The 25,370-nt window shown below is 45.1% G+C and overlaps 1 protein-coding gene and 1 pseudogene across 41 annotated transcripts in view; one reads left to right on the forward strand and one right to left on the reverse strand.

Moving 5' to 3' along the window:
• MICAL3 (microtubule associated monooxygenase, calponin and LIM domain containing 3) overlaps positions 1-25,370 on the forward strand; it is a 232,860-nt gene that overhangs the window by 25,037 nt on the left and 182,453 nt on the right. The window lies entirely within an intron of this gene.
• On the reverse strand, positions 19,250-19,652 carry LOC100354486 (small ribosomal subunit protein mS33 pseudogene; annotated as a pseudogene).

Consider the following 25,370-nt stretch of genomic DNA (forward strand, 5'->3'; position numbering starts at 1 on the left):
AGCTTGATTACTCTGTGGCTGGATTTTGGTTTTGTTTTTAAATGGGTTACTCTGGGGATTCTAACTAATGTGTATAGTTGGCAAATGCACTTTTGGAATAGAACCTTTTACCCAGTTTGGCCATGATTGGTCAGAGTCATTTATTTCCCTGTGAAGAAGGGAAAAAAAATGTTAACTAGTGACATGGGCTCTTGTCAGCTTGTTTCCCAAACGGACTTTGTTTCAGAACCAGCTTTGCAGGGGTAGGAATAAAAATCCACTTTCTGCCTTTGGTGTTTTGAGTACCTTTACACTAGTGGTCCTGTGCACAATTGTGGGAGATTAGCCATGACACTTACCACTTACTGAGTGTTGCTATGGGTAGAAGCTGTGCCAAGTGCTTGATGTGCACCCATCACCTCTGGTCATCATGTTGATTCTGTCACCCCCATTTTAGAGTAGGGATGCTATTCCAGAGAGATGAAGTTTGCATGGGCTGGATACTTCAAGTCCTGAACATTTACTCATCTCACTCTAACATAAAATGTTGAGTGAACAAGAAGGAGAAGGTAGTATGAGGCAGGGGAGAGAAATTTGCCAGATGGAAACTTGGTCAACCCTTGGTATTTACTGGACACTGCATACCCAGCCCTAGTTGGGAAGGGAAGGCACAAAGAAATCCATGGGCCTCAACTGCCCTGAGAGAGCCAGGAAATCTAGGGGATGCTGAACCCAAGACACTTGGACTTTCTTTCAGCATATGTTTTTTTTTTTTTCCAAAAAAAAATTTTTTTTTATTTATTTGAAAGGCAGAGAGGCTGAGAGATCTTCCATCTACTGATTCACTCCCCAGTAGGTTCACTCCCAGCTGAAGCTGGGAACTCCATCTGGGTCCTCCTGGTGAGTGGCAGGGACCCAAGTACTTGCTGCCTCCAGGAAGCTGGAATTGGGAGTTGAACTGGGACTCAAATCCAGGCATACCGATATAGGATGCAGGTGCCCAAGTGGCATCTTAACCACTATGCCAAATGCCTCCCCCCAGCATGTTTATTGAGTGTACAAATACATATATATATATCCATGCAAAGTGTCATGTATGTATATGTATATACATACAGAGTATCAGAGCGAAAGAGATCTTCCATCTGCTGATTCACCCCCCACAAATGGCCACAACAGCCAGGAAGTCTATCTGGGTCTCCCATTTAAGTGGCAGGGGCCCAAGTTCATGAGCTATCATCTGCTGCCTTCCCATGCACATTAGCAGAAAGCTGGATTGGAAGCTGAGCTGCTGGGACTTAAACCAGCATTCAGTGTGGGATGCTAACATTGTAAGCAGCGGCTTAACCCACTGTGGTGCAATACTGGCCCCTTTATTCACCTTTGTTTATTTCTTGAAAATAAGTGAGAAGTTTTAGAATTTACTTATCCCTGTGGCTGTATGTGTTTTGCAAACAGGATTATTTTGCAGCTCTTCCCTGAGGACCAACACTGCATTGTATCTCAGGAAAGTCTAGAACTACTCCCCTTCCTACAGGCTGTCCTTGGGTCCATCACCACGGTGGATCTGTTGGGCTTGCCCGCCACTGCTTGAGAGACAGACAGAGATCTATCTTCAGGTGGTTCACTCTACAAAAGGCTGCAAAAGCCAGGGTCGGCCCAGGCTGCAGCCAGGAGCCTGGTACTTCGTCTGGGTCTCCCATATGGGTGGCAGGAGCCTACATACTTAATCTGCTGCCTTCTCAGGCATATTAGAAAGGAGCTGGATTGGAAGTCCAGCAGCCAGAACTGGAACTGGTGCTCAAATGGGATGCCAGTGTTACAGGTGGTAGCTTAACTTGCTGTTCCACAGCACTGGCCCCAGATGCTGTATCTCCTGGAAATTAAAATTCTTCTGACTTCTGCTCCCTGCTATGTTGATTGAGTAGACTGAGTTTGGTGATAACATGTAGGATGCTTTTACAGACTGCTAGTGAAAGTTTATCTGTCTATGACCAATGATCTCAGAGAAGGGTTCAAAGATGTTCCTTGCTTAAGCAAACTCTTGTATGTATGGAAATGAGAATTTATCCCCCATGTAAAACAGTATGTGTTTGTACTTCTTGGCTTTAAATTGAATACTTCACAGTAAAGAAATTTTGCAACAGAAAGCCCTTTCTAGGAATTTAAAATTTTACTTCTCTGTATACATGAGTAGCTTTTTCAGACTGAATTTCTACCATTAGTGGAAGGATGCCCTATCACTTTTACCTGCACTCTGTCTTGACCCCCTAACACATGCAGCTTCAGAGACTCAGATGCTGCTGGACTTGTCTTTGTAGCCTCCTGGGCCTGTTGTCTGGGCTTGTTGGTACTGTCATGGGCTGTCAGGGTGCATTTTGGCAGGGCTCTGTGGCCCAGCCTTTGCTCATGCAGTATTCACTTGCACGCAAGGACTGGTCTGGTCCATCCCTGATTATACTGCCTCACTCAGTTCCACGTGCACTTGCTTTCCATTCATGCTTATCTCCAGGCTGTTTTTACAACCTTTTTTGAGGTCCAAATGCTTGGACATAGGCAAAAGGCAGGACAGTGCAGAATGTCATAGAGAGTGCTGATAGTGAAGAAGTTCAAGGGATTTGGCAAAAAACTTTGCACTGGGATATGAGATATATGGGGAGGGAGCTACTAACTCACTAAGAATCAGCTTTAGAAATACAGTTTCTGACGTGGTCTCCTTTCATCCTTGCAGCATTGTTACAAAATTCAGTGTGTGGTGCCTACTTACCAGACTGGGAAACATCCAACTCAGGGAGGGTACATGACTTGCCTGAGCTCTCTGCTGGTAAATTGTGGAGCTGCATCAAAAACAAACAAACAAACAAACAAACAAAAAACCAGAATGGGTCATGATGAAGAGCAGGAGATCTGTACCCAGACTACTGTACTACACAGTCTGCTAGAACGTGTGGCCTTGACCGTGTTCTTTAACCTCCAGGGCCTCCATCTTCTTGACTGTGCAGTGAACGGTATGGCTGTCAGCATTCAAAATCCTGCCAGCACATAATGGACACACATTGAGCACCATGAGTGTTAGCTAGTGCTGTTACTGACTTGTGCTCTTAGGACCTGGAACACTGAGGCTCTGGGTTTCTGCTCATCCGTGGGACAGTCTTCTGGGAAGCATGGCTGTATCCAGACTGCCCAGTGAATAAGAAGTAGGTTTCTTTGCAGTATTTGTGCAGGTGAAAGTGAACAGTATCAGTTCTTTCCTATCTCACAGGCCCCTCTTTCAGCCAGTCACACCTACTCAGCTCTCTTGTAATTTCCTTTCTTATCAACATAAGAGTACCCTCACATGCTTCCCCCACCTTGGTCTCATTACTGTCTGCCTCATCCCCTGGGACTCTGCATTTTTTTAATTGAACAGTTTTATTCTGCATTAGAATATGCATTATTTTTCTAGTTAGTAATTCTTAAAGCTTCCTGAAATCATTTATTCATTGATTTTTTTTTTTAATCTGTTAGGTCTCTCCGCCACATGTTGCACTATACTGGATATTAGGGCAGGGGGCAGGTTCTTAGAACTGTATGACCTTGGGGCCAGTCCGGTGGCACAGGTTAAGTGGCCACCTGTAGGCCTGGCATCCCGTGTGGGCACTAGTTTGTGTTTCTGCTGCACCACTTTTTTTTTTTTTTAAGATTTATTTTGAAAGTCAGAGTTACACACAGAAAGAAGGAGCGGCAGAGAGAAAGAGAGAGAGAGAGAGAAAGTCTTCCGTCCACTGGTTCACTCTCCAATTGGCTACAATGGCCAGAGCTGTGCTGATATGAAGCCAGGAGTCAGGAGCTTCTTCCAGGTTTCCCATGTGGGTGCAGGGGCTCAAGGACTTGGGCTATCTTCTGCTTTCCCAGGCCGTAGCAGAGAGCTGGATCGGAAGTGGAGCAACCGGTGCCCATATGGGATGCCAGCACTGCAGGCAGCGGCTTTACCCGCTACACCACAGTGCCGGCTCCACTTCTTCTTCTTCTTCTTTTTTTTTTTTTTTTTTGACAGGCAGAGTGGACAGTGAGAGAGAGAGACAGAGAGAAAGGTCTTTTGCCGTTGGTTCACCCTCCAATGGCCGCCACGGCCAGTGCGCTGCGGCCAGCACACTGCGCTGATCCGATGGCAGGAGCCAGGTACTTATCCTGGTCTCCCATGGGGTGCAGGGCCCAAGCACTTGGGCCATCCTCCACTGCACTCCCTGGCCACAGCAGAGAGCTGGCCTGGAAGAGGGGCAACCGGGACAGAATCTGGCGCCCCGACTGGGACTAGAACCCTGTGCGCTGGCGCTGCAAGGCGGAGGATTAGCCTAGTGAGCCGCAGCGCCGGCCTCGGCTCCACTTCTGATCCAGCTCCCTGCTAATGTGCCTGGAAAGCAGTGAGGATGGCCCAAGTATTTGGGCCCCTGCCACCCACGTGGGAGACTCAGATGAAGCTCCTGACTCCTAGCTTCGGCCTGGCTCAGTTCCCACCATTGTGGCCATTTGGGGTGTGAACCAACAGTTGGAAGACTTATCTCTCTCTGCCTCTGCCTCTCCTTTTCCGTATCTCTGCCTTTCAAATAAATAAATAAATCTTTTAAAAAACTATATAGCCTTGACCCTGCTCCTGATAATCCTACTCCCTGCTTTAAAATATACTATACTAATATACACAGCAGCGAGGGGGAAGAGAAGATGAAATACTGAAATAGCATGGACAGGTGTTTGGGGCAAAGGTGGGTAACAGTGATAACTGTTGCTTTTTGATAATCTATTATATGCCAAGCCCTGGTGTAGGTGCTTCACATGCATTGTTGACTCTGCCAGTTAGGTGCAAACCCAGTGATAGCAACATCTTGTCCAAGGGCTCTTGGCACTTGAGTGAGAGGAACCTGGAGTTTGAACCTTGTTCACACCAACTGTTGTGAGCCTGTCTAGGAGAGGCAATTTAAACTGTGTCCCAGGTCATTGGTAGATGGTGTAGGTGAGAAGACGGGGTGCTGGGGTAAGCAGAGGGTTAGGGATTAGAGTAAGCACAGTGCATTTGGGCACTGGCTGGCTGGAGCTGAGGTCAGTGTTTATGCACAGCCGTGCCAGGTTCTGTCTGGGTGTTGGGAGATGAGTAAGATGTGTTTCTTGCACTCTGGAATCTTGGCTGTAGCTGGGGAGACAGACACACAAATATATGATTTCAGAGCAGTGTGGTAAGAGCTGTGATGAGTGTTAAGTATAGGGTGCTGTGGGAGCAGAGGAGAGGGAACCAGGAAATGTTCCCAGAGTCTTGAAAGGTAAGTTAGTAGCAAGCTCAGCAGTTGAAGAGAGGAAGGGATTCCTAAAAGGCAGAGAATAGCATGAGCAAAGTGTTGGCTTTGTGAAGGCTTTTCTTGTTAAACACAAGTTGATTCACCTAGTCTGATGGATGTCAGGGTACAGTGTGGAGTTTATGGGCAGCAGGTGGTTTCAACGCAGAACAGCGTGGAAGTGGTATCTTAGGTCAGTTTAATCTAGGGGAGGCAGGAGAGATGAGAGTCAAGAAAGATCAGCTGTGGGAGGAGTCAGCACTTTTTCTGTGAAGGGCCAGAAAGTAAATGTTTTAGGCCCCATTAGCTGGACATTCTCCAGTGCAACCACACTCAGTTTTACCGTTGTCACATGAAAGCAGCCACAGAGAAACGGATGGGTGTGGCTCTGTTCTTTTTTTTTTATTTTATTTTTTTATTTTTTGACAGGCAGAGTGGACAGTGAGAGAGAGAGACAGAGAGAAAGGTCTTCCTTTTTGCCGTTGGTTCACCCTCCAATGGCCGCCGCGGCCGGCGCGCTGCGGCCGGCGCACCGCGCTGATCCGATGGCAGGAGCCAGGAGCCAGGTGCTTTTCCTGGTCTCCCATGGGGTGCAGGGCCCAAGCACCTGGGCCATCCTCCACTGCACTCCCTGGCCACAGCAGAGAGCTGGCCTGGAAGAGGGGCAACCGGGACAGAATCCGGCGCCCCAACCGGGACTAGAACCCGGTGTGCCGGCGCCGCAAGGCGGAGGATTAGCCTAGTGAGCCGCGGCGCCGGCCAGCTCTGTTCTAATAAAGTTGTTATTTATGGCCCCTGAAGTTTGCACGTCACGTAATTTTTATGTGTCATAAAATTGTCTTCTTTTGAGGTCCCCTCCCTCAACCCCAGCCACTTAAAAATGTAAATACCATGCTTTGCTCTTGGACTGGATTTCCCCATATGTGGTAATGGTGAGGATTCAGGTGTGACATGACAAGGAGCTGGGGCAGGACTTTGGCCATGGAAGTAGAGAGGAATGGACCAGTGACATTTGGAAAGAGGACACAGAGAAGATAAGGAGAGGGAAGAGCCCCAGACAGTGCCGGTGCTTCAGGTTAGAGACATTCTCAGCCCCCTGTTGGTCCAGCTGGTCTTGCTTTCCGCATGCCAAGAATATGACTTGGTCCTAAAAAACCCAGAGATAGCCGATGCCTTAGATGCTCCCTGACTGCCATAAGCATTGTTAATTGTTCTCAATGTCTCCCAAGAATGCCAGTGTCACCACACCAGTCACCTCTGTGGTCTTGGCTTCCAGATGTGTTGGGCACATGGTGGCTCCTGCAGTAGCTGGATAGGATACCCTTCTGTTTGTCAGGGTGTAGGTAAAGCTATTTTTTTGGGGGTAACCATTCTGATTCAACGTCAGATCTACATGGAAGTTGCAAGCAGAACTAGGAGCTCTCTTCCATATCTGTTACCTAAATTTATTGGATTTTGTTAATTGTTTTCATTTGCCCCAGTTGCTTTATCAGTCTCCCCTTATTTGCATATGTGTGGTAGGTAGGGGGAGGCATTTTTTTGATAATCAAAGGCACTGTTCCTCTTATGCTAAATACACTTCTAGTATCTAATTGTTTTTGAAGCCAGCATCCAGCCAATAGTTGTTACCTGTATATTACCTGCTGTATGTCATTGGTGATGCAACAGATGTTATGTCACACAGGTAGGCAATCCTTGTCTGTCTCTGGAGCCTACAGGCCCTGGCAGTGATTCTCCAGCACCCATACTGGGGCTGCTCAGTGGGGCAAGACCTGCAATTGCCTGAAAGGAGGAGCCCCAGGGCTGACAAATGACCCGTAGTGCCAAGCTGCCATAGGGCAGCTGTGGTGTTTTACTGCACATAGCTCCTGCTCTTCTACCACCTTCCTGAGGAAAGTAATCTCCCAGACAGAGCACAGCCACAGCACATTTTCTCTTTTACCCTCTCCTGCATTTTGTCTCAGCTATGGGAAAGGGTTCTTTGAGTCTGGATTTTTTTTCCCCCAGGCTTGATCTGGAAAATAATTTGTAAATAAATTGGAGTAATTTATTTCGGAAATTAAACCAGAGGAAAAACATACCATTTCTGATTTAGCTCCCAAATGGACTTTCTTTTGGCTATTTTAATGGGATTAAAACCAGAAATGGGGAAGTGTCTGATGCATATTCCGTAATTCTTTATGAGCAGCTTGCTTAGCCCAGTGGGAACTATGGAGAATGAATCCAGATACTGCACATGATAACTGGGTGACTTACTGCATTGAACTAAATTCTCTGTGACTTCTTTGGGTATCTAGGCTTTGGCTGAAGCCTGCAGCTGTCACTGGGACCCTACACTGTGTTTATGTATTACTGTACCTTTAACAGTCCAGTCTTGTGATACAGGACTGAATTCCAGGAGTTAAGTGACTTCTGTGTCTTTAGTCCATAAGGTGTAGTGCTAGGCATGACAATGGCTGGGAAGGTTACAGAGGAGCAAGAAGTGCGGGTTATCTCTGCTTTCCTAATCTCCTAGTTTAAATAAGGAAACCTTGGGCTTGGCTGAGACATTTAGTGGTTCTGGGTCAGTTTTGCTGTTTGTTGGGTAGAGATGTTGGCTGTCAACCAATTTAAAGGTGTGTACTGAGGGTAAAGTCTGAGTGTGAAATTAAGCAAGCATACCTTGAAACAGAATGCAGGCACTGTTTATGTATTGCTGTTTCCTTAACACTTCCTGAGGAGTCCTCCCACTAGGGTCGGAGGACCAGTGGGCAGAGATCTTGAAAGTCATATGAGGGGTGGCCGTTTGGCACAGTGATTTAAGATGCCACTTGGAGGGGCCGGCGCCATGGCTCACTTGGTTAATCCTACGCCTGTGGCGCTGGCATCCCATATAGATGCTGAGTTCTAGTCCCGGTTGCTCCTCTTCCAGTCTAGCTCTCTGCTGTGGCCCGGGAAGGCAGTGGAGGATGGCCCAAGTGCTTGGGCCCTGCACCCGCATGGGAGATCAGGAGGAAGCACCTGGCTCCTGGCTTCGGATCGGTGCAGCGCTGGCTGTAGCGGCCATTTTGGGGGGTGAACCAACGGAAGGAAGGCCTTTCTCTCTGACTGTCTCTCTTGTCTATAATTTTACTTGTCAATAAAAAATAAAAAAAATAAATAAAAAAAAGATGCCACTTGGAGCTTCTGCCTCCATATTGAAGAGCCTGGGTTGGAGTCTGGCCCTGATCCAACTTCCTGCTGATGTGTGTGCACTCTGAGAGGTACTTGGGTCCCTGCCACCACGTTGGAGACCTGAATTGAGTTCCAGGGTCCTGGATTCATCCTGGCCCAACCCTTGCTGTTTTGGGCATCTGGGGAGTAAGCCAGCAGATGAAAGATTGATCTCTGTCTCTCTGTGCTTTTCACATAAGATGAAAATGAGAAATTTTAAAAAGTTGTAGGACAGGAACTTCTCGTCCTTTTGGACCACGATATTCATGGAATCTACAAAGCAAAGCAGACAGATCCAGCAGACATCAACCAAGAAATGCCAGGGACAGGCAAGGGAGTAGAGGTCACAGAGTCCACAATTCACTTTGTATATCAAGATAAATTACAAAAGAGCAGCTAGAGCACACCAGGAAGATGTAGAGAGTCAGGTGCAGACTACGTATGAGAATTGTGCTGCATTGCTGTCCCCTCGATCTCTCTGCTCAAGCTTTCTGATCTGTACCCCAGACATTCCAGGTATATCCCCTGCCTTGGGGCCTTTGCACAGACTCTCTACTCTCCCAGAAACAATCACTGTAGATATTGCATAATCAGTCCCTTAGCCCTTGCATGTCTTGGCTCAGATGTTACCCTCTCCATGAAACTTCATGCTCCTCAGATGAAAATTTCTCCTTCCAGTACTTCAGATGCCTTTTACACTGCTTTACATTTTCATGTTTCAAGAGCATGCCTTGTCATTTATGTAGGTGTGTTGCGGCATCATAGGCTTGGCTCTAGAGCTAGACTTCCTGCGTTTCTGTTCTAATTTCACCATTTACTACCTATGTGGCCTTGCATAGATTATTTAACCCCTGTGGTCTTTGTTTTCCATTTGTAAGAATAATACTTAACCAACAGAATCTTATGAAGATTAAAATGAATTAATATTTATAAAATGCATACCATAACACCTGGCATGAAGTAAGCCCAATGTAAGTATTTGATAAATACAGCTTTTGTTGTCTTGTTTCTTCCAACTAAATTGCACGTTCATGAGGTCAGAGAGCTTTATCTGTTCTGTCCTGTAACAGATCCCTGGCACTCTGAACAGGGCCTGAAACAAACAGGCAGTGAGGATGTGTTGAGTGAATGGGCTGTGGGCTGAGTTGTTGTGGAAAGGCATCAGGAATCAGTGAGGTATAGGCCTGTAGAGTCTATCTGATTTCCCATTCCAGCCCTGCACTTCATGGTTGTGTACTTTTGGACCATGTTAGCATCACTGAGTCTTGTGCTAATAATGCCTTCTTAGTGGAAGTAATAGCAAACTAGATGAAAGAATGCACAACAAACACTAAGCACGGTATCGTCAGCCTGGTTGGTAGCAGATGGTCAGTAAATATGAGTTCTTTTCCTTCCTTGGCATCCCTGGAAGAAGTGAGTCAGCAGCTGGCCCTCAGGGTAGTGAAGGAAGTGGGTTGTTAGGGAGGAGCAGGGGAAATCCTGAGTCTAGGTGTAGAGAGAGGGACAAAAACAAAATGTTGCACTGAGCTGTAACCACTGCAGAGCAGCCTGCCTGGAGTGGTTCATAAGTAGGAGCTGTTTATTGTCAAACTTCAGTGCTAAGATGAGGGTTTGGACTTGTTTTTTGATAACGTTAGAGAAGTGTGAAAATAGAGCAGGGAACTCCTTCACTCAGAGTCAGTTGTTTGTATTTTGCCCCATTTGCTTCTTCTCTTTGGATTGTTTTTCCGGAACTATTTGTGACCCAGTTAAAGACATTGTACCCCTTGGCTACTAAGCCTTTCAGTGTTTATTGCCAGGAGCAGGAATATTCTTTGTGATTTTGATAGAAGGACTCAGTGTAGTCCTTACATAAGGAAGTGGCCTTATGTGCAAAGTATTTGGGGAAGGTGGACTGGAGGCCTGGAGGGAATGGTTTCCATCATGGCTGATGAGGACCATATAGTGACAGAAATGGGTCCAGTAACAGCAAGTGGAGTTTTGGGTATGCACCGCCTAGGATAGGGTGAGGGAAAGGAAGAGGAAGAGAGGAAAAAGGTCTTGTAACAGTACTGCCTTCTGGGGGCAGGGCAGCCTCCTGTAATCTAAAACGGCCAATTCAGCCTTAAATTTATGCTTGGGAAAATGAAACATCTCCTCCCCCTTTTATTCATTTTATAACCTACAGAAGATAAAGTTCCACCAGATCCTGGCTGATATGGATACAGTCTCTCCCTGCATTCTTACAGTAGTGGAAATGATATGTTTGCCTTTATGGAAGGCTTGAGGTTTGGGATACACAGTGTGAATGTGAGGATTCTGAAGTTGTCAATAACTGGGTGAAGTACTTTAGATTTTTGTCATGGATATAAGTGGTAGAAGTGAGCATGCAGGTAGGCCCATATGGATTTGGGAGTCATTAGTGACAACCAAGGCAGTATTAAGAAACTTGGTTCTGGGCCTGTTGCTGTGGCACAGCGGGTTAATGCCCTGGCCAGAAGCTCCCGCATTCCATGGGGTGCCAGTTCGAGACCTGGTTGCTCCACTTCCGATCCAGCTCTTTGTTATGGCCTGGGAAAGCAGTAGAAGATGGCCCAAGTCCTTGGGCCCCTGTACCATGTGGAGACCCGGAAGAATCTCCTGTCTCCTGGCTTTGAATCGGCACAGCTCTGGCCGTTGCGGCCAATTGGGGTATGAACCATTGGATGGAACACCTCTCTCTCTCTCTCTCTCTCTCTCTGCCTCTCCTCTCTCTCTGTGTAACTCTGATTTTCAAATAATAAATTTTTAAAAATAAAAAAAGAAACTCGGTTCTTAACAACTGTGGGGAAGCTGGTAGGAAGTGCAAGACTACAACCAGCCTGAGGGGCAGGGAGGATCCATGGTGAAACTGGGAGAGGTGTGAAGATTGAAGGGAAAAGAATGAGGAAGAGTAGTCCCAGACTTAGCTACAGGTGGCACAGGGAGCAGATGGGTTCCCAGCCATTACCAGCCCAGTGCCTTCTGGGGCCTGGAGGTACTTATTGGGCTCTGTTTTCTACAGACCCAAAGCCAGGACTCACAAGCTTTAAGAATACTCTGTGAATAGTGGCACCCATGGTCCTAAGCCAAATAAGACTGTTGAGGGATTTAAAAATCACTTCCAGCTATCTACATATTTTGGTGGAAGAAATACCTCAAGGAGAACTCGTTAAAGAAGGTATCTTATATTTGAGAATATGCTAAGTATTTAAAAAAAAGACACACACCCCTTTTAAGAAGGCAATAGTATGTTATATGGAAGATTATACTATTCCTTCTAGCTTTCAAAATTCCCAGCTGTAGAAGTCTTATTTCCCTATGGAATAATATACTCTTAGCAGAAATTTAAGTATAGGATGATACTTTGTTTTCACAAATATGACTTGAGCACCTTTGTGTTCTGAACACTGGGCATACTGGTAATGAACCATAGCCTGCTAGAGCCAGCTCCTACCCTGTTGTTAAATTTTCAAGGAATTTTGCAAGTTGATTGTTGAATACAGCCATTATTACAATTAAGTAAATTATATTAAAGACAAGGTGATAAGAACAACTCATCATATCATTATTTTAGCATTACATATGCTGTTACACCCACTGTATCTATATAAGGGAATTACTGTTCACATAGTAATATGCTATGGTTCATCTCTTTCCAACTGTGCATTCCGATGTCAAGTTAGGGGCTTGACAGGAGCCATGGTAGAAGAATTTCCTCCACAGAAGTGTGCAAACACTACAAATCAGGGCTTGGTTTGTTGTTTTGTTCATTGTCCAAAAATGATAGAGGGGCAGGTATTTAGCCTAGTAGTGAAGATGCTTGCATTCCATGTTGGAGAATCTGGTTTTGATTCCCATCTCGAGTGCCTGACTCCAGTTTTATGCTCATGCAGACCCAGGGAGGCACTGGTGATGGCTCAAGAAATTGGGTTCCTGCCTCCCACAGCAGAGACCTGGATTGAATTCCTAGCTCCCAGCTTTGGCCCAGCTCTACTCTGTTGAGCAGGCATTTGGAGAGTAAAACAGCAGATGGGAACTTGCTGTCTCTCTGTCTCTGTGCTTCTCAAGAAAATTTTTAGAAAGTAATAATTTTAATGTGTATTCTTCTAGTGGTTGGAAACTAGTGTCTGATTCGGGAAAGAAGTTGTTTTTATCAGCGATGGGCTTTTGGCACAGTAATTAAGAAGTTGCTCCTATCATGTTTTATGCATATCTTCCTTGTTTCATTTTTTTCTCCTTCAAATCAATGAAAGTATCAGCTAACAAACAACTTGTTTGTCAGTTGCATCCATAAGTTGGCCACAGATATGAGACCAAAAAAAAAAAAAAAAAGAGAGAGAGACAAAAGTCTATGAATATGTCCAATGAGAATCAATTGGCTATATGGTATTTACAATACAGAGTATTGTATATTTATCATTGATTATGTTATCATGGCATATTACAGTATGCTTGTTGCTGTAGTTTGTTACCAGTGTGTACTCTATAGCTTTTACATCAGTAAACTTGATAATAAATATATGCACATGTATACACACATGTTTTTGGAGACCAGATGTTAAGTCTGTGTCACATGGCATCACACTGGAAACCTTCAGGGAGTCTGCTGCATCTGTATGGGTGGGAGATAAACAGATAAGCACAGATACAGGTCTGTGAAAAGCATTGATGAAGGACTAGTATGGGGTCAGGGAGAGTATATGACAGAGTCTTTACTCCGGGTTGGAGGGGCAAATCAGAGAGGTGATAGCTGAGTCAAGAAGGTGACTGGCAAGTGGACCCACATCTGGGTGAGGCGTGCAGGCTGGAGAGACAGATGGGCAACTCATGTGCTGCAGTGTAGTGATAAGAGGGCCAGCGGCAGGAGTTCTGGAAATGAAGGTGGGTGTGAGCGACGAGAGTGTGTGGGGCTTGTAGATCATGTGAAAGTCATGTTAACAAACTAAAGATTCTACCTTCAGGCAGGTGGCCACAGACACTAAAAGGCTTCTAAAAGAGGTGTCAAAGTAATTTTTTTTTTTTTTTTTGTGACGGGAATGCTTAAATTCAACAAGTATAAATTGTCTGCTTACTGTGTGCAGGACTTAGCTAATGGCTCTCAACAAGCCATCAATTGTGAACATTTTCTGTGCCCTCTAGGAGTGTGTTACACGGTGGGAGAGCCAGACGTGTGTGCAGCCAACAGTAATAGATGGCAGATCTGAACCAGTGCTGTGGAGGAAGCCATTGATTCTGATGGCAGTGTGGGGAAGGCTGAATGGACAAAGCAGCATAGTAGTTTGCAGTAATTTACTTAGGGGCCCCAGAAGAGTATCCCACCTTTAACAGAAAGTCCCAAGTTTTTATTTTCTAATATATGTCCATCATTTACTGCCTTGACATATGTGATTACTTCATGAATGTTAATTCTACCTCTAGCCAGACACCCCTAGATGGGCCAATTCCATGCTTTCCCCCGTGCCTCGTGAGCTCAGATTACTTATGTGCTTTTGGAAACTGTTTTTTTATTCTCACCAACAAAGTCTCCTAGCATCCAAGCTAAGAAAAGACTTTAGACAGAGAAGATCATCCCAGAGTTTGTGGGAGAGTAGACTGTGTGCTAGGCTGGGAGAAGGTGCTAAAGTGGGGCTCCTGTCTCCTCTAGTTGGGGAGTCTGTGAATACAGTGGGGGAATTCCTAATGAAATGTTTAGTGAAAAGATCAATACCTCTACTCTGTTTTACCAACACTTATTGAATACATCTGTATACCAGGCCCTGTGTTAACTTTAGAGAATACAGTGTTATTATGGCCAGCGCCGCGGCTCACTAGGCTAATCCTCCGCCTTGCGGCGCCGGCACACCGGGTGCTAGTCCTGGTCGGGGCGCCGGATTCTGTCCTGGTTGCCCCTCTTCCAGGCCAGCTCTCTGCTGTGGCCAGGGAGTGCAGTGGAGGATGGCCCAAGTACCCCATCGGATCAGTGCGGTGCGCCGGCCGTGGCGGCCATTGGAGAGTGAACCAATGGCAAAGGATGACCTTTCTCTCTGTCTCTCTCTCTCACTGTCCACTCTGCCTGTCAAAAAAATTAAAAAATATTTATTTATTTATTTGACAGATGGAGTTATAGAGAGAGGGAGAGAGAGGTCTTCTATCCTCTGGTTCACTCCCAAAATGGCTGCAAGGGCTGGAGCTGGGCTGATCTGAAGCCAGGAGTCAGGAGCTTCTTCCAGGTCTGCCATGTGGGTGCAGGGGCTTGAGCACTTGGGCCATCTCCTACTACTTTCCCAGGAGCATTACCAGGGAGCTGGATTGGAAATGGAGCAGCCAGGACCTGAACTGACACCCATTTGGGATGTGGGCTTAACCTACTATGCCACAACACTGGCCCCCCTCAGGTTTTTAAAAGTAGCTTTATTATATAATCCACTTACTATGCAGTTTATTCATTTCGATGGCACAATTCAATGATGTTTAATATCTTTAAAGTTGTGCAACCATCACTACAATCAATTTTAGGACATTTTTCTCATCTCCCAAAGATCCCTTTCCCTATCTCCAAGCAACTGCTCATTTACTTCCTGTCTCTAGATGTGCTATTCTGGACATTTCACATGCCATTCTGGAACTGCACAATACTTTCCTTTTGTGATTGGCTTCTTTAACTTAGCTTAATACCATCAGATTTCATCCATGTTGTAGCAGGGCTGAGTGCTTCATTTCCTCATATGGCTGAATAACATTCCATTGTATGGATTTACTACATTTTCTTTCTCCATTCAACAAAATCGATAGACATTTGGTTGTTAGCACTTTTGGATTACTTGGAAATGATGCTGCTGTGAACTTTGTTGTACAAGTTTTTATGTGGGCAAATGTTTTCGTTTCTGTTGGAGACCCACCTAGGGGTGAAATTGTTGGGTCATTTGGGAACTCAGTTTAACAAACTGTTTTCCAAGGTAGTTGCACTGTTTCACATTCCTAGCAGCAGTGTAGGGGTGTTCTAGTTTTCCTATATTCTCAGCAGCATTTGGTATTGTCCATCTTGAGTATAACCTTCCTAGAGGGTATTGACCGTTCATTGTGGTTTTGGTTTGCATTTCCCTGGTGATTAATAATGCTAAGTACATTTTCATGCGCTTAATGGTCTTTTGTGTATTTTCTTTGGGGAGATGTCTGTTCATATCTTTTGACCAGTTAAAGATTGGGTTACCTTTTTATTGAGTTGTAGGAGTTCTTTATATGTTCTGGCTACAATATAATGTAGGAAATACAATTCAATATAAGTATCATCGTATATCAGATATATCAGATATATGATTTCTCTATCATATGGGTTGTCTTTTTACTTTCTGCTTTGAAGCATGCAAACTTTTAATTTGGATGAAGTAAAATTTTCCCTCAGTTCTTTTTGAGTAAACTTAGATTTAGATGTCAGATTACTATACTTTCAGGTGTTTTCGTTATATTTAATGAGTCTCTAGAGCTGACTGATCTCCTAGAGTCTCATAATCTTTAATACTCATTTTTATGTTTGTTGACTTTGTTTTAGCTTTTAGAAACTTAAACCCCTATGGAAGCAGAGGCTAGGCTGCAAAAGCTCCTTATAACAATTTTATTCACCATGATGCTGATTTAAAAAAAAAAAACAAAAAACATAAACTGGTTACTGCTGGACATATGGGGGACCAGTCTTCAGGGAATAGCTGAAGGTTGGACCAAGTGCATTGAGATTGTATTTAAGTGCAATCAGGAAAATGGAGCAATGTTGGTTCCCGTTGTAATCTTAACTCCCTTATGTTATCTAATGAAAATTTTCAGCTCTCTTTATGCTATTGTAACACAGGAAATTTAATAAAGAACTACATCTGGGTTATGTGGAGAAGTTGCCAGAATAAAAATTTAAACTATTCCCTACTCTAATCCCTACAGCATATTTTAGCAGTCCACCTTCTTGCTAAACTGCTCAGGCAAGATTAAAAAGAAATAAAACATTTCACTTGTATAATAATGTTCTATTGACTGTCCTATTTGCTGCCTTCTTTGAGCCACATAGCACTTTTTTTTTTTTTTTTAAAGATTGATTTATTTATTTGAAAGGTAGTGTGACAGAGAGAGGGAGAGAGAGAAAGAGATCCTCCATCCACTGGTTCACTCCTCAAATGGTTGCATTGGCCGGGGCTGGGCCAAGCTGAAGTTAGGAGCCTGGTACTCCATGTAGGTCTCTCACATGGGTGGCAGGGACCCCAGTACTCAGGTCATGTTCTGTTGCTTTCCCAAGTGCATTAGCAGGGAGCTTGAATCAGGATCCAGAGGTAGGTATTGATCCTAGGCACTCCAATATTGGAGACAGGTTGATGTCTTAACTGTTGGGCCAAAGCCTCACTCCTAGCAAGTAATTTTGTTGTTGTTGTTTTTTTTAAACATTTATTTAATAAATATAAATTTCCAAAGTACAACTTTTGGACTATAGTGGCTTTTTTCTCCCATAACCTTCCTCCCACTCACAACCATCCCATCTCCCACTCCCTCTCCCATCCCATTCACATCAAGATTCATTTTCAATTATCTTTATATACAGAAGATCAATTTAGTATATACTAAGTAAAGATTTCAACAGTTTGCACCCACACAGAAACACAAAGTATAAAGTACTGTTTGAGTACTAGTTATGCTGTTAATTCACATTAAGGACAGAGATCCTACATGGGCAGTAAGTGCACAGTGACTCCTATTGTTGATTTAACAATTGACACTCTTATTTATGACGTCAGTAATCACCCTAGGCTATTGTCATGAGTTGCCAAGGCTATGAAAGTCTTTTGAGTTCGCCAACTCCGATCTTATTTAGACAAGGCCATAGTCAAAATGGAAGCTCTCTCCTCCCTTCAGAGAAAGGTACCTCCTTCTTTGATGGCCCCTTCTTTCCGCTGGGATCTCACTACAGAGATCTTTCATTTAGTTTTGTGTTTGTTTTTTTTTTTTTTTTTTTGCCAGAGTGTCTTGGCTTTCCATGCCTGAAATACTCTCATAGGCTTTTTAGCCAGATCAGAATGCCTTAAGGGCTGATTCTGAGGCCAGAGCTAGCAAGTAATTTTTAAGCAAAGCATGGTCCTGTATTGCCATTTTGAATGGAACTGCATCTGATCAAGTAGATGATAGTGGATGACAATGACATCTTGGTTTGTTCTTGCCTTTCTCTTCTGTGGAGCTTGGGACCATTTCTATATGCCATTGTGATCACAAGGGCAACATGAGACTGATAATTCTTTCAGAGAAGTCACCCTTAGAATGGTTTTACAATCTGTGTTCCTTTAGTTCCTTTTGCCTAGTTTGTGTCTGCCAAGGACATATTTTCATACTTTGGATTTGGTTAAATGTGAGGGTCCTTAGAACCAGACTGCTTGGGTTCAGTTCCATCCTGTACTACTTAGTAACTGTGTGACCTTGAATAAATTGCTAAATTTCTGTTTCTTTATAAAATGTGGATAAAAATCATTATATCATGATTTATTGCGAGGATTAAGTGAAATCTTATGTATAAAGTTCAAAAGAACAGCACATAAAACAATGTTCGTAGCTTAGTAAGCACATATTAAATGTTAGGTGCTGGGGCCAGTGTTGTAGTGAAGTGGGCTAAGCGCCGCCTGCGGTGCCAGCACCCATATCAAGTGCTAGTTTAAGTCCTAGCTTTCTGCTTCCAATCTGGCTTCCTGCTGATGCTCCTGAGAAAGCAGCCGAAGATGGCTCAAGTATACATGGGCCCCTACCATTCATATGGGAGATCAGGTTGGAGCTCCTGGGCCAGGCCTAGCTGTAGTGACCATTTGAGGGGTAAACTGTGAGTGGAAAAATCTCTGTATATATCATTCCTGCTTTCTCTCTGTGTTACTGTACCTTTCAAGTAAATAAATAAATGTTTAAAAGAATGTTTAGGTTCTAACTGCTGTTGTTATGAACAACTATTAATGTGGGACCAGGTTGGGGAACAAGGATGGAGGGATGACTCACTGCCATCACTTTCTTTCTTTCTTTTTTTTTTTTTTTTAAGATTTATTTATTTGAAAGTCAGAATTACAAAGAGAGAGGAGGAGGAGGAGAGAGAGGAGGGGGGAGAGAGAGAGGGAGGGGGAGGGAGGCCTTCCCAGGCCATAGCAGAGAGCTGGATCGGAAGTGGAGCAGCCAGGACTTGAACCAGCACCCACATGGGATGCTGGCATGGCAGGTGCTGGCCCCTGAGTCTGGCTTTTTCTTTTGTAGCATTTAATACAATTGTAAGTAATAGTAGTAATTGAATTAAGTAGTAGTCTCTTCCATAGGATTGAAAGTTCTATGAGATAAGGCTTGCTTCTCTTGTTAACCACTGCACTAGTAGGGCCCAATACCTTCTGCACAGTAAACAGGTATTTAATACTCTTTCAGGTGGTTGTTTAATCCACCCATTTCTTATTAGGTATTCTCAGAGGAGCAGGTGGAGAGGCAGAGTTTGTGGGCTTGAAGGTGGAGACAGTGGCTGAATGGCAGAGAGGAAAGAAGTCAGGGTTAAGTTAGTGGGGAGGCAGGAAGAGCGAGGAGGAAACTCTGACACTCAAGGAGGCTTCCCTCTACTCCCGCCCCAAACAAGTCATCAGACAGTAATTTATATATCCATTTCATTAGTTAGGTGAACATGAGATTATAAAACCAACACCGAGTAATTCTGCAGAATTAGAGTGCTTCCCTGGGTTAGACGTGGGCATGGAGGTGACCGTGTTCCTCCAGCTAAGCTCCGTGGAGAACGAGGCATCCGCGTGCAAACACACGCTCTCCTCTCCGTCGATGAGCAACTCTCTCTCCAAGGCCAGCACTACTTCTTCTTTGTGGCTCTCTTCCCTTCTCCTTTCCTGGGTTTCCCCTTCCCACGAAGCTTCTTCAGACGTACTTGCTCCTCCTTAAAATCTTGGTGCTCATCTCTGTAGAGGCCATGAAAATGGAGGATCCCCGTGAGTGCAAAGTACGTGTTGTGATTGGGATACCAGTCGTAAGTCTCCTTCCTCTTGGCCAGCGGCTGCTCACTGAACAGTTGCTCACTGAACAGTTTCACCACTTTCATAGACTTGGAGTCAGTGGGCCTGGCAACTTCTCCAAACAGCCGGGCACTCAGCCGAGAGTCATGTGCAAGGCATATTCGGAAAGTGACGACATTTCTTGGGCAGCAAGGAGCAAGAGTATCTGTACCTGACCTTTCTCACCCACCTGCCGTGGCCCCGAGGGCCCACCCGATCTCGGGCCATAGCAGAGAGCTGGACTGGAAGAGGAGCGACCGGGACAGAATCAGGCACCCCAACCGGGACTAGAACCTGGGGTGCCGGCGCCGCAGGCTGAGGATTAGCCTATTGAGCCACAGCCACTCATTGAGCCACTCATTCCACTTTGTGCCTCAAGATGAGTGCAGGGGGGCTGGCACTGTAGTGTAGTGGGTTAAAGTGCCACTTGAGACACTGGCATCCCATGTCAGAGTGTCGGTTTGTCTTGGCTGCTCTGCTTCCAATCCAGCCCCCTGCCAATGCACCTGGAAAAGCAGTGCATGATGGCACAAGTGCCTGGACTGCTGCCACCCATGTAGGAGACCTGGGTGGAGTTCCAGGCTCCTGGCTTCTACCTGGCCTAGCCTTGGCCCACTGTGTCCATTCGAGGAGTAAATCAGCAGATAGAGATCTGTTTCTCTCTTCGTCTCTCCCTCTCCCTCTGTTACTCTGCCTTTCAAATAAATAAATCTTTAAAAATTTTTCTTTCAAAAAGATGAGTGCAGGATCTGTATGTGCTCAGTTATGTATTCTCTAGAAACAAGTCCCTTACCATGTCCATGATTTGCAAAAAAATCTATTCCCATTTGGTGGATTGTCTTTTCACTTTTTTGTTGCTGTCCTTTGAGGCACAGGATTCCTTCTGCTGTGTTCTCCCACCTCTGCTCCCCTATCCCACCCCACAATCCTGTTTTCTGCATGGTGAGGCTTGGCCAGTGTGGGATGCCACAAGATATGAAAGAACAAAGGAGGCAGCAACCCCTTTACCCACATGAACACACTCCCTCCTTGCTCTCATATTCACCCAGTCGCATAGAGAAGTTAACATGAAAGGCCCATAGGAGTCAGGCTTGGAATCAGGATGAAGCTCTGCCAACAAGAATCCAGTCTGGGGGCCAGCATTGTGATACAGCAGGTTAAAGCTGCCACTTGCAATGTCAGCAACCCATATGGGTGCCAGTTTGTGTCCTGGCTGCTCTACTTCTGATCCAGCTTCCTGCTAATGGCCTGGGGAAAGCAACAGTAGATTACCTAAGTGTTTGGGCCCCTGCCACCCACATGGGAGACCGTGTTGAAGCTCCTGGCTTCAGTCTAGCTCAGCACTGGCTATTATAGCTATTTGGAGAGTGAACTAGTGGATGAAAGGTTTCTCTCTCTCTGTCTCTCCCTCTCTCTGACTTTCAAAATAAATAAATAAATCTTAAAAAAGCCCAGCCTAATGTGGGCAGCCAGGTGAGCTGCAAGCACAGCATGGGTACAGAAGGCCAGGAGTGTACAAGGCAGGAGCACGGGGTGGCTGAGCAGCAGGTATGTGGTGGTGGCGTGGGCTGCCAAGTGCCGGATTGGGTAGGTAGCTTTGGGTCTGGCAGTGCCAAAGACCACATACCCCACCGGGTAAAGTTACAGTTGCTGTGGGAACTGTGACCTTTGAATTTCCTGGCTTATGCATGGAATTTCGGTTGCATAATACTACAACAACTTGGATATTCCCCCTCCCCCCTTTTCTTCCTCCTCACTTTTCTTCCTTCTTGGAATTTAGTGTTTTATCCCAGTGAATGAGATCCTTAACTCTCTACCCCTCCTTCTCTTCTTGGGCACTTAGTCTTTTTTGCTTTCCTTCTGCTCTCCATAGAGCCTGCCAGCCAGAAGAGCAGTCCAGGCCCTGGCATATGGGAGGAGCATTTGGGAGCTGCCTCTGGAACACACTGCTGTGTGTTTTACAGTGGTGTGCATGCTTCTGAATGCACCTTGCTGTTCCTATTCACATTTTTGTTCACAGCCTCCTGCAAGGCTGGAACCTCCTCCAGGTGGCTCAGCAAAATTCTCCCTAGACTTCAGCCTCCAACTGGAGTCCTGTCCTCCCTGGGAAACCTGTATTATTTCCCCTTCCAGTGAACTGGGTGATTTAAGCATTCATTTGAGTATGTGTATTTTCTTGTTGTCTCAAGTGTTTTGTTGTTGTTTCCTTGATTAGCGAGCAGTGGGGTAGTCTGATTTCTTTTTTTTTCCACAAACTAGATTATAAGTTTTTTTCTTTTTCTTTCTTCTTCTTTTTTAATTTAAGGGAGAGAGGGGGAGAGCTCCTATCTCCTGATTTACTCCCTCAAATGGCCACGACTGCTGGAGGCCGAGAAGGAAGGGGTCAAAACTGGGAGCTGGGAACTCAATCCAGGTCCACCATGTAAGTGGCAGGGAACTCACATACTTGAGCCATCACTGCTGCTTCCCAGGGTGCATATTAGTAAGAAGCTGTATCCTAACTAGAAGGGCTGGTACAGGAACCAGGCACTCTAATATAGGATGTGGACCTCCCAAGAAATGTCTTACCTGCTGTACCAACACCTGCCGTCAATAATTTCTCATATGTTCTGCCATCTTGTCTACTTATGCATCAACATTTTTATGCTAATAGATGTGTCCACCATATTCTGTTTTGGGTCGTGTTCACATTCTGTGCTCAGACACAGCATCACACCTGGTACTTGGCAGGCCCAGAGTAAAAGCTAAATGAGTGAATCTGTAAAAACATACATATGAGGCTTTAGCGGCAAGGGAAAAGCATGGCCTGGTTGGTGATCTATCCTGCGGATTGTGCTGCAGTGGTTGATCTGCAGGAAAGAAGCTTTGTGGAAGCACTGGCAGCCCTCTTGACTTCAACTGAAGCTTCTTCAGCCCAAGGCAAAATCCATGTGCTTTTTCTCCTTTATTCCTTCTTTCCTCTGCTGTCTATTCCTTTTTAGGTTATCCTAGAAATGACTTAAGACAGCTTGGATTCTGGATCTGTGAGGAGGGTGAGGCAGGACTATTATTCTGCTCTGAGGAATTCTAGACACTTATTTTGGGATCTTTGAGATACTCACTTTTTCCTAAACTCGCATGCCCATTCTTGAGAAGCAGCCTACACTGCCTGCCAGAAGAGCTAGAAGAGGCCGGTTTGGTCTCCTCTCTGCTGACTCAGTGGGTTACAGATCGCTGCGAGGAGTGTGATTCTCCTGAATGCTTAAAGAGGACTTGCCTCGTGCACGGGGATACAATCTGTGACTTGCCTGTGACAGTGTTTAAAGAACTTTGGGGCCCAGTGAGGTAATGTGTACGGAAGCACTGTGAGCTGGAGAGGGATGAAGGAGGCGCTGTGTTAGGTCAGCATGTAATTATTAATCAGACTTTCCCTAGTCCACTCCTCTGCCCTGGGCTTGACTTCTGCTGCCACTGGGGTTGCCAGGGCTCGCAGACAAAAGGGTAGCTGGACTGGCTCTCCTTGCTGGCACAGTGGCACAGAGCATAGTAGAGAAACACTTTGAGTGACTGTCCACAGCGTGAGTAGCTGCAGACAACAGCAGGGCAGTCCCCTGGGTGACTGTCCTGGAACCTTACTTTCCCCGAGCCTCTCGCCTTTGCCCTGCTTTCTGTCCCTCAGGCAACTCAGTAGCCTTGCTACTGCTGTCTTCAGTTGGGCAAGAATTGGGGCCAGGTGGGGTTCTCCTTTGCTAGCCACCGCTCATGTTGCCCAGTGCAAGCTGAGGGTGGACACCAAGGTTCAAATCTGGCCTTCCTTGAAGAAGTAGTTAAATAGCCACGGAGCCCATGCCTGGAGGACCTGCCTTCTCCTCACCAGGTCCCACTGTCCAGGGAATGCTTTGAGAGTCAGCCAGGGTCAGAACCATGTCTGTTTTATTACAGTGGTAGGTCAGCTTATTGGCTTCTTACTAAAGATAATATTTCAACACTAATTTGAATATACATTTTAGAAATCCAAACTCAGAAGCAAAATTTGATCATTTTCCCCTCACTGCTTCTTCCTGTCCATGTCTCCTCCTCACTCCAAGTAGGCCCATTCCTCTGTAATATTCCTAGCACAGAATAGGTGCTTTAAATAGTTTTAAACTGAGGGTGGTAGGAAGAGGAGCCAAGTCCAACTGTCTTCTCAGGCTGTATAATTTATGTTTTAATTTTACAATTTTTATTTGTTTTTTAAATTATACATGTTCATGGGGTACTACTATGTGATGTTTCATTACATGTATACATTATGTAATGTCCAATTAGTGTGTATGTATTTATCCCTTTAAGCATTTAACATTTGTTTTAATGTGAAAACATCTAAAATCCTATCTTCTAGTTTTTTAAATAGAGGTTTGTACAGTATATTAACATTATCTATAGTCACTCTATTGTGCAATGGAACTCCAGAACATCTTACTGCTGTCTAGCAGTGGCCTGGTACCTGTCAGTCAGCCTTTCCCTGACCTTCCCTCCCCACTTCCCTCCTCTGCTCCTGGTAACCACCATATAAATACATATAGGTACATACACACAAATATATGTGCATATATTATTTAAAAAAAAAGATTTATCTATTTGAAAGGCTGAGTTAGAGATGGGGAGACTAAGACAGAGATCTTCCATCTGCTAGTTCAATCCCCCAAAATGGCTGCAACAGCCAGGCCTGGGCCAGGCTGAAGCCGGGAGCATGGAACTCCACCCATGTCTCCAACATTGGTGGCAGGAGCTCAGGTACTCAGGCCATCTTCTGCTGCTTTCTTGGGAGCATTAACAGGCAGCGGAATACAAAGCAGAGGAGCCATGACTTAAACCAGGGCTCTGATATAAGGTGCTGGAGTCACAAGCAGCAGCTTAACTCACTGTGCCTGCCCCACATCATTATATATATTTTTCAAAAGATTTTATTTTATTTATTTGACAGGCAGAGTTATAGGCACTGAGAGAAAGAGAGACAGAAAGAAAGGTCTTCCTTCCATTGACTCACTCCTCAAGTGGCCGCAACGGCCGGAGCTGCGCTGATCTGAAGCCAGGAGCCAGGTGCTTCCTCCTGGTCTCCCATGCAGGTGCAGGGGCCCAAGCACTTGGACCATCATCCACTGCCTTTCCAGGCCACAGCAGAGAGCTGGACTGGAAGAGGAGCAATTGGGACTAGAACCGGTGCCCATATGGGATGCCGCGCCACAGGCAGAGGATTAACCTAGTGCGCCATAGCGCCGGCCCCAACACACCATTATATTTTTAACTTCTGTCAGGTCACCTATATTTTAAAAGGTTCCATGTATGAGTGAGACCATGTGATATTTATCTTTCTGTGCTTGTCGTCTTATTTTACTTAGCATAATGACCTCCACTTCCATCTATGTGGTTGCAGATGACAAGATATCATCCTTTTTTATGGCTAAGTAATATGCCTTTGGATTTGTGTACCACATTTTCTTTATTCATTCATCAGTGGATGAATACTTAGGTTATTTCTATCTCTTGGCTACTGTGCTGCAGTAAACATGGTGATGTGGGTATCTATTTGACAGATGGATATATACCCAGGGGTGGGATTGCTGGATTAATGGTAATTATATTCTTAGCTTTTTGTGGAACCCCTATACTGTTTTCCACAATGGCTGTTAATTTACATATCCACCAACTGTGTACAAAGATTCTTTTTTTTCCACATCCTCACCAACCTTTGTTATCATCTGTCTTTGCTAATACCGAATCTTATCAGAATGAGGTGTTATGTCATTGTGGTTTAGATTTGTATTTCCCGCCGGTGCCGCAGCTCACTAGGCTAATCCTCCGCCTTGTGGCACCGGCACACTGGGTTCTAGTCCCAGTCGGGGCACCGGAT

The sequence above is a fragment of the Oryctolagus cuniculus genome, chromosome 9, assembly GCF_964237555.1.
Source record: "Oryctolagus cuniculus chromosome 9, mOryCun1.1, whole genome shotgun sequence".
Classification (NCBI taxonomy): domain Eukaryota; kingdom Metazoa; phylum Chordata; class Mammalia; order Lagomorpha; family Leporidae; genus Oryctolagus; species Oryctolagus cuniculus.